Source organism: Parasteatoda tepidariorum, chromosome 3, assembly GCF_982258835.1.
Source record: "Parasteatoda tepidariorum strain Cologne lab strain chromosome 3, Ptep-v5.0, whole genome shotgun sequence".
NCBI classification, from domain to species: Eukaryota; Metazoa; Arthropoda; class Arachnida; order Araneae; family Theridiidae; genus Parasteatoda; species Parasteatoda tepidariorum.
Window position 1 is genome coordinate 80,099,468 of NC_141757.1, and position 9,025 is coordinate 80,108,492.

The 9,025-nt window shown below is 26.7% G+C and overlaps 1 long non-coding RNA gene across 1 annotated transcript; it reads left to right on the forward strand.

The window, feature by feature from the left end:
• Window positions 1–33: 33 nt before the first annotated feature.
• On the forward strand, window positions 34–4,216 carry LOC107450898 (uncharacterized). The gene is made up of 2 exons (XR_001584998.4): window positions 34–350; window positions 4,089–4,216. It is a non-coding gene; the product is annotated as an uncharacterized LOC107450898 (long non-coding RNA).
• Window positions 4,217–9,025: the final 4,809 nt, after the last annotated feature.

The following is a 9,025-nucleotide window of genomic DNA, read 5'->3' on the forward strand; positions in this document are numbered from 1 at the left end:
CAATGTTTCCATATCAAATGAATTTTGGTAACTATTGCTGGCAACACAATTTACGGTAAACTTTTCACCTTGATCATCTGGAGATTATTGTAGAAATTAATGAATTAAAAGAGGTTAGAGTATAGAAACTTCTAAAATGTTTTCTGCACTGCGACGATTACCACAATTTGCAGGACGAAGAGTATTCCAATCTACTCGCAATCATTATGATTATCCTGGTAAATCAGGAGAGCCATTATCCATTATAGAAATGTGGCTTCATGGTGCTGCTATTTCTTTTGGCATTCTCGCAATACCTGTGTGGGTTCTTACCCATGTTCAAGAATACCGGGGAATAACAAAAGAATAAGGTTTGAAACCTATTATTTTTATTGCAATATTTTTCTGTTTTTTCACTCAACGACTGGTTTTCATAATAAAACTTAAGTATGCTAAAATCTTATAGCACTGTAATCTTTTATGCCATTTATAGTAGTTTAAGTACTCATTGGAATTCTTATTTTAATTGTGAAGTAAATTATGCATTTTATTTATTCCTTTATTTTATTTAATGCCTTTGCATTGTTAATGTTGATGTCGCCAAGTTAAAACTTTTGGAACCTTATTAAAAAAACTTATTATGTAGAGCATTACTATGCATTGTAAATTAATCATGCATATATCAATTATAAGGGATTTTTTAGACATTATTATTCTTCATTTAATAATAATGCTATGATCAATATTTTGAATATTTCAATCAGAAAATTTAACTACAATAAAAGAGTACTCATCTTAAAAAATACAATTCAGGATTTATACAAACTTAAGGAACATTTCTCCTGAATGTGGTTTTTCATTCTACTTAAAATACATACACCAATCAAATTCAAAATGTATATTTTTATATCAAGGGAAAAGTGACAACAAAAATATTGTCAATGCAGCAAGATCCGCGATAAGAACTTAAGTTATTCACCAGTGAATTAGCAAAATTTCAAAAGTCTTAGCCAAAGACATATCTTAACAATTTATGATTAAATTGTTGATATTTGCCCCATTTTTTTCCATCAGAAAACTTACGGATATTTCTGTGGTGCAAACTACAATCGTCAAGATGCCAAATAGATTTTAAACTCGCAATTTTTTTTAAAAAAAAATGCCTTTTGAGTTGGTCCCTTTCTGTAATGTTTTTTTAAGTTTCTCGAAGACGCTGCCTGGATGTTGCCAAATCTTGGCAATCTTTCTGCCACAGATCATGCTATGGAAAGATCAGTTTTAAAGTTGGGTGGAGTATAGGAGCAATAAATATGAGAGAGGAGGAAAAATGTAGATGTTTTTCTCGTCCTTGAAGAAAAGACATTGGAGTAGGTCGGGGTCTTAGATTATAGCAGTAATATAAGAGTAAACTTGCAGCGACATTTGATGTTTCTCAGAGATTCTCACATCTTTTAAATGAATACGTTTCATTTTCAATAAAACCTATCTTTCATTTATTTTTTATTGGTGCTATGCGATTGAAACCATTCAGGCAAAAAATTTCGGTAGAAGATAAGTTATTAAAATAATTTTATTCTGCTCAATTGGTTTTTACATTACTCGCTGAGACTTTTCTTCTAGGAATTTGGGCTAGGGTTTAACACTCATTGTTAGCCGAGTGTATAATATATCTATATCATTGAAGAAGGCAATCTATAAAGAAGTTGGATTTTCTTAGTTTAGCAACCATTTTAGTTTTTAAATTTTATAATAAGTTTGTTAAAATAAAGAATGTGTTTCATGGGAGACAAATTTTCTACAAAAATGGTTGGATGATATTATATATCTTGCTAATACTTAATCTGCATTTTATGATAGTTTGTTTTATGCTTACATAATCTTTCTTGTTGTTTACTTTATCTGGACTTAATATAATTCTAATTGAATTTACGATGTATCTGAGTGAAATTATTGTAATCGAATAATACAATGATGATTTATTGAGTAATTCGTGTTAATGTAGTTTTCCAGATTTAGGGGAATTCATAATTTTCTTTTTAGTAGCAAAATCATAATTCATAATTTTTAATTGCAAAATCATAATTTGTTTTGCCAAATTTACAATTTTATTGTATTCGGGGAGGTGGCAAATGCCTGTTGCAGTGTTGAAAAATATTTTGGATTAAAATTAAAAGTTTGTTTTCAACGCGTTTGATTTCTATAAAAATTTTTTTTTTTTTATTTATGACAAAAAGAGAAGGAAGGAATATCTTCACTCTTCTCTTAAGATGAAAACTGATTAAACATTTTAGTTTATTTTTGTACAGCTCTGTCAGAACACTTTGGAGCGAGCTCAGTGTCGGGAACTAACCCATCGATAGGTTCTTCGCTTTTATCTGAGTGCCGAAGTATCTGGCCCTAGTAGACTTATAATTTTGTTAAACAGTTCAAAATTATGTTAATAGCCAAACTGCAACTGCTCAAACTTCATTCTTGCCGGTGCAGGCGATAACCGGAAGCTCCTGTTGAAGTTAATGATTTAAAAATTATATTATTTTTCTTTTTTAAAAATATAATTTGTATGGAAAATATGTTTATAGATTTTTTATAATTATATATTCTTTGGTTAACTTTTATTCGTAGTTAGAATTCTTTATGCAAAAGTTCTACTAAAGTCTGAAAGGAAAGTGTGCTACAGAAAAATCACTTTTTCTCACATATATTAAGAAGAAGAGAAATTTTAATGGCAAAAATCTTTCGTGGAGGTTAAAAAATTTAATAAAACTGGTTGGCAAGTCAATTTAATTGCCATTTCAATAAATATTGTTATTTAATAACTAATTTGAATAAATGTAAAGAGTGATTTAAATTTACTTATTTACTTGGTTCTTTTAGTTATTGAACAGCATCATTAAGCTATATTTTTCTTTAAAATATACTGCTTTAGATACTTGGATTCTTTTAACTAAAGAAAATTTATAAGTTTTTTTTTTTTTTTTTAATTTTTTCAATACAAATTAAATTGTTTCACTAATGCTGTTGAATTTACTAAAACATAACCATTGTCCTTATTATAGCTGAGCAATCCTTGAAATTTCTACATCTTTATAAATACTTTCATAGTTGGTTTTTTGATCTAAGTTTTATATATTCTCTTTTTAATTGTTTTACAGGGTGTGTAATATTTTTAAAAAGCCCTTGAAGGTGCTTTTTTTATTGTTTGTTTTTAAAAAGTGCTTAATTTTTCCTTTTCCAAAATTAGATTTTTACTTTACCATGTTCATTTTTGCCACGAATTATACTAAAAGACGTTGTTTTATTCTATTCAACCTTTACACCATTAATTCAACCCCAATCTAGTTCAGCGTGCCGTTGGTTCGTGGCACATGAAAATGCCATTCGTTTTACGTGATTCAAAATTTCGTGATTTTTGACAATTGTCAAGAACTATGCCAAAAAAGTAAAATTTCCAACATGACGGATAAAAACACCAATCGTCAAAAATTTGACAGCCGTGCCTAGTTATATTTTTTTAGAGTGCTTAAAAGTATTTTCTGGGTGCTTAAAAAGTGCTTTATTTATTTATTTATTATTATTTTTTGAAAAATTTATCTACACTCCCTGTCTTAAATATCTTGATCTAAGTTGGCCATCAAACTTCATAATCTTAGAGTCTATATATTTTTTTATTTTTCAACTACAGTTGAGAATTAAAAAAAGTTACTAAATTGATATCTAGAAAAAAAGGTCTAATCACATTCTTCCGAACAGAAACTATTTTCTTAATGCAATAAAAATCAATTTTTAGTTGCTAAAACTGTCCCTATGCCTGTTTTATTTATAATGTCTCATTAATTTTTCCAGCTGACTTTTAAATTGCATTATCTTTCTCTTCCTAAATTATTTAAATTGAAAATGTTTGAACTTCGTATAACAGGTTATGAAAATATTTCTGGATTTACCTTCTAATACACAGGGGGGAAAAAATAACTATTATTTTGTACACTAATATAATAATATTCATATAATAATTTAGTTACTAAATTGTACCTAAAACTAAATTTTAGAAATGGGATTGTTTTTGTTATATTTAATTATTCATTTGTAAAATTCAGCACTTTATATTTTAGGTTGTAAATCAATGGAAGCTGGTGTCTTAAGAAGAGTGCAGAATGATGTTGAAAGTGTAGTTTTTCTTTTGTAAATTCCGTATATGTATAATTTCTATGAAAAGCCTATTAAAGTATAGTGAAAAATATGAATTGTATTTCCTTAATTACCGTAAAGACCTCAGTTATTGTGGGAGTGCTTTGTCCTACTTAAAATCTGAATTTTTTTTTTTAAATTTCAATGTAGCTTTTTTAAAATAAATTTTGATGAAGGTCGAAATGTGATGAAATGGGTGGAAACTACTGATTGTTATTTATCATTTTTTACTGAAAAATATCTATTGTTAACAATACTACCGTTGACAAGAGAAGGGGAACCTTGACAGAGCAGACCTTTTTCTTTTTATTTCCAACTTATCTTTTAAAATCATCATGATTGTTTAAATAATGACATTTACCTGAGTTGCAAATTTGATATCTTCTTACCTTTCAAATTTGAAAGTGCAGCTTTTAAATAAGTTTTCTGAAATTATGATACACCAGTTACAGTCAAGCATTACATACATCATGATGACTATCGCTTATAACGACTTAGATTTATGAAGAAAAAAAATAGTTTATTTGAAACTCTATAGAAAAAAAATTTCTCTATTTTCAAAGATTGTATACTAAACTAGATTTTCAAAAAAGTTTTCATTCCTTATTAAATTTATTAATGAAAATAGAATTTGGTAAATTTGAAAACTAATATTTGAAGTTATTTTTATTGAATTTTTAGTCATATTGCAAATGGAAAATTACAAATTGGAGTCGTTTACTTACGTACTATTTTCACCAAATTAAAAATAAATCATGTAGGATTGATAATCTTCTTTAATTCCTAAAAGGAAGTTATTTAATATTTTTAATTTTAAAAAATATTTATATTTTAGAAATAATGATTCTATAATCATAAAATTTTTAAATAGTGAAAAGGATTATCCACTAAGTTACTGTCTTATATTAAGTTGTGTATTGTATTCTCATAGAAGTTATTGAAACTTAAATAATTTGATTAAAAGGTATTAAATTTGAATTGTGAATCATTAACATATATATATATGTAACAGCACATTTATATATAAACGTGTGAAAGTAGATAAATTAATATCTAAGCGTAATTTTTTTTTTTTTTTTTGAATGAGTGTTAAGATTTATATATGTTTTATTTATCATGCATGTAGAGGAAGTTAAAGTTGTTTTTGGAATAAAATTCTATCACTAAGAAATATTAAGAGCTGTCAGATACTATTGGATTATATGCAGATTTTTGTTTTTAATTTACCCCTGCAGAACAAATGAAGCTGGAAAAAGAGTTGTTCGAATCCCTGTGGTATCTGGTCGATACCAATTCTGTTCCCAGGTCGCACCAACCTTAGTGCTGACATAAAATATCCTTGGAGATAAATGGATTACAGGTTAAAATCCCCTTGCTGTAACTGTGAGAGATTTTCCTCTCCATGTAAATCAAATCTGGGTTAGTTTCGTCAACAAGTCCTCCACAAAGGATAGTTTGTCCCAATGCTTGATCCATGAGTTCCCTTGTCTTCTAGTTTGAGTTAAAAATTGCAAAATACGGAGTTGAACAATGCCAGTCGTAAACTCAGAATTGAGTCTGCAGCTCAATGCCGGTTATAAAATAAAATAAACTAAATTTTCTAAATGTTTTATCTTAAATTAGGTTTTATTTCCAGCAGTTGAATTCATAGTCATGGAGCCTATTGAGAATTTCTTTTTAGTCTATAAGGAACCCAAAAATTTTTTTTTTTTAAAAAGTGAATTATAGTTTTCTTTAAAAAGTGTTCAAAATGGTTATTGGGAAAACATTTAATGAGAACCATAGTAATGAATATTTTATTTTGAATTGAAAAGCATGGTTGCAACTGATTAATATTAAATAGACAATGTAAATAAAGGTTTTAAAAATAATTAACAATTTTAAATAAGTCCTTACTGTTCCATGGAACCTTTAGGTTCTGCGGAACACCATTTGGAAACTGCTGCTTTATGCATTGTTAGACACTGTTTTAAGAATTATTGACGCAATGAAATAAGTCAAACACTTGTATAAATTATCAAAGGATGATATACAATTTATTAAAAACATTGCAAAATTTATGTAGAGGAACATATTACAATAAAAATAAACTGCAATAACATAAGTGGAATGACTTCTGAATAAATACAGACAAATAAAAAGGATAATAAAATATAAACCAGAGAAAAAAATGGGAACATAATTATGAAAAGTTAAATTTACATGCTTAATATTTGAACATTTACACAAGCATACAGAAATTAATTTAAAAGCATTAATATTTTCAGAATCACACATTCAACTATTTTCTACAGGGTATTTGAACACTTAGATAAACATTTATTTGCTGTAGAAGAGTTTAATAGCTTTGGAGAACAGGTTCTTAAATATTTTAATTTTTTATGATTATATTTAACAAGTATGGTAAAATATTTATTAATGCAAATTATAAATATATGAACAATTTTAGCATAGTCATGTATGCGTTAAAAGGGTTTGCGATGATGAAAAAAGGGATTTTTTATTTTAAAAAAATTTATAGAATTTTGATTTGCATTGAGAAACATTGTGTTTTTCTGTCAAAAATTTATAAAATTCATTACTTTCTTAGTAAAGCTAACCTATTTGAAAAATGTACACAAAATTTAAAACACTATTCTTTATCACATTTGAATATAAAATCATTGGCCCTTTATGTTAAATGCATAAAATCATATTGTATGATTAGAAAAATACTGAATACCTAAATTTTTAAGCAGCTATTTTAGAAACAATATACTTTTTACATGAAATGCATTAAGAAAGTTCGTTTTTGGAGTTTATAAATTTCTTTTGTTGTAGAAAACTGAAAATGTTAGTGCAAAAAGACTAACACCAAACTAAGTCCTACAAAATCTTCATCCACTGTTACAATTGACTAGCTAAGGGTTCAGTTCACACTCAAGTTACAAACATCCGTTAGAAACATTGTAAATTGTTTGACATTCATTCATATATATATGACTAGATGTTAGTGACTTTCAATCATTTAAGAAGTTATTATGAAACAACTACACTAAGGCAGATTTAAAAACAAATAAAAATTGAGACACTAATTCTACATTGATTACATTCTAATATTTATGTACATTAGGATTTTAACAAAACAAAATTACTCGAATCAGTCAAGCTTAGAAATCACTGATTTTGATCAAAAATGTCAGTGCAAACTTAAACAATTTAATAAAACAAGCATTGCAGTCTAATTAAGTAAAAAGAGATTTAAAAATTAAAAAGTTATAGAAGGACTTAGCTGAAAAACATGTTAAGTAGAGCTGGGCGATTTTTAGTGAAACATCATTATTTAGACTTATATTTTAAAAAAACATTCTAGATATAGTCTGAAATTCGATAAATATTGAATACACAATAAGTACCAACAAGGATAAATATGAGGTACATTATCGTTAATGAAGAATTGATGAAATAGTGAAAATATTTTTCAATTTGAGAACGACTGTTCTTTTATGCTTGTAAAAAAAGCAGTGACCTTCTTTTTTTTTCATTTATCCCCAGAGAAACGATACATTGGATGTAGAAACAAATGTTTAAATTTATTATTAGAACAAATATCAAAATTTAAGTATTTTTTAATGAATTATGAAATTCATTATACAAACTATTTATCTAGCAGGGATCAGTTTGGTAGAAAAGTAAAAAGCTAAAAATTGAATAATGCGCAAAATACTTTAAATAATTGAAAAATTCATGATTTTGAGAACCAGAAATTTGAGCAAGAGAAAAACTTATGTCGGAGGCATATATTCATACAATATTATTTAAGCTATGATAAAAATATCGATATTGTTTTGTTAAATTGCATAAATATGAATCTTGATGTGTGATTTTAAATCAGGAGTCGGAAAAGTAGAAGTTTTTTTGAAGAGGCAAAATTCTTTTTATTAAATTGAAAAATCTCTGATTTAACAAGTTTTATTTAAAAACAAGCAAATATCTGGGATTAAATTTAATTTTTGTCCTAGATTTAACAATTAATTGCACAAAAAGAGCAAAATGAAATCAATTTAATACCATTAAAACATTTTAAGAGTGACTCTTGGTTTAAAAATGGAAGAAAAAACATATTAAGATTTAAAACAAAATTCTCTAAATGGAATAATTTAATAACCAACCAATATTTTGAAGATAATCATTATTTTTCAACTGATAATTGGGATAATATTTTTTAAAATAAATTTTCTTCAGTGGAATTCAAATAACAGAAAATAATTTTTAAGTATTGTAATGTTCTCCTTACCATTTACAATACTTTAACTGGCTGAAAAGATTTTTGGCTGAAATTTTTTTATAACTTTTATTGTAACATCCAAACGTTGAATAAAGATCCATATCAGCAGTACAATTGTATAATTAGAATTAATCAACTTTCAATTTAGACAGCTGGAGAGTATTTAAAACTGGCCTTCAAACAACTCAAAATGAAGGTATCCATAATGATATGGCATCACTCACGAGTTCTACTCAATAACATAGATTAAAGCAAAAATAATGTAAATTAGTTGATTCGAAAAAAACTACCATGAATGAATTATAGATCCTGACAGTATTAAGCAATATTTTCTGACATCGCCCAGCTAGCACTAACCTAAAGAAAGACACCAACAAAATCACAATCCATTGAAAATTTCATTTTTTAATTTTAAATTAGTTTCAGTGGTTGTTATTAGAATTTTTTTTTTCTTTGTTATTACTCTCTAAAGTAGAAAATACTCAATAAAACTGTTATAATATTTGTTGATTCAGTACAGTAAAATATACAGCTAATTTTTGGAGTTTAGAAAATAAATTTAAAAAAAAAAGAAAGAATATCTTGCAATACTAC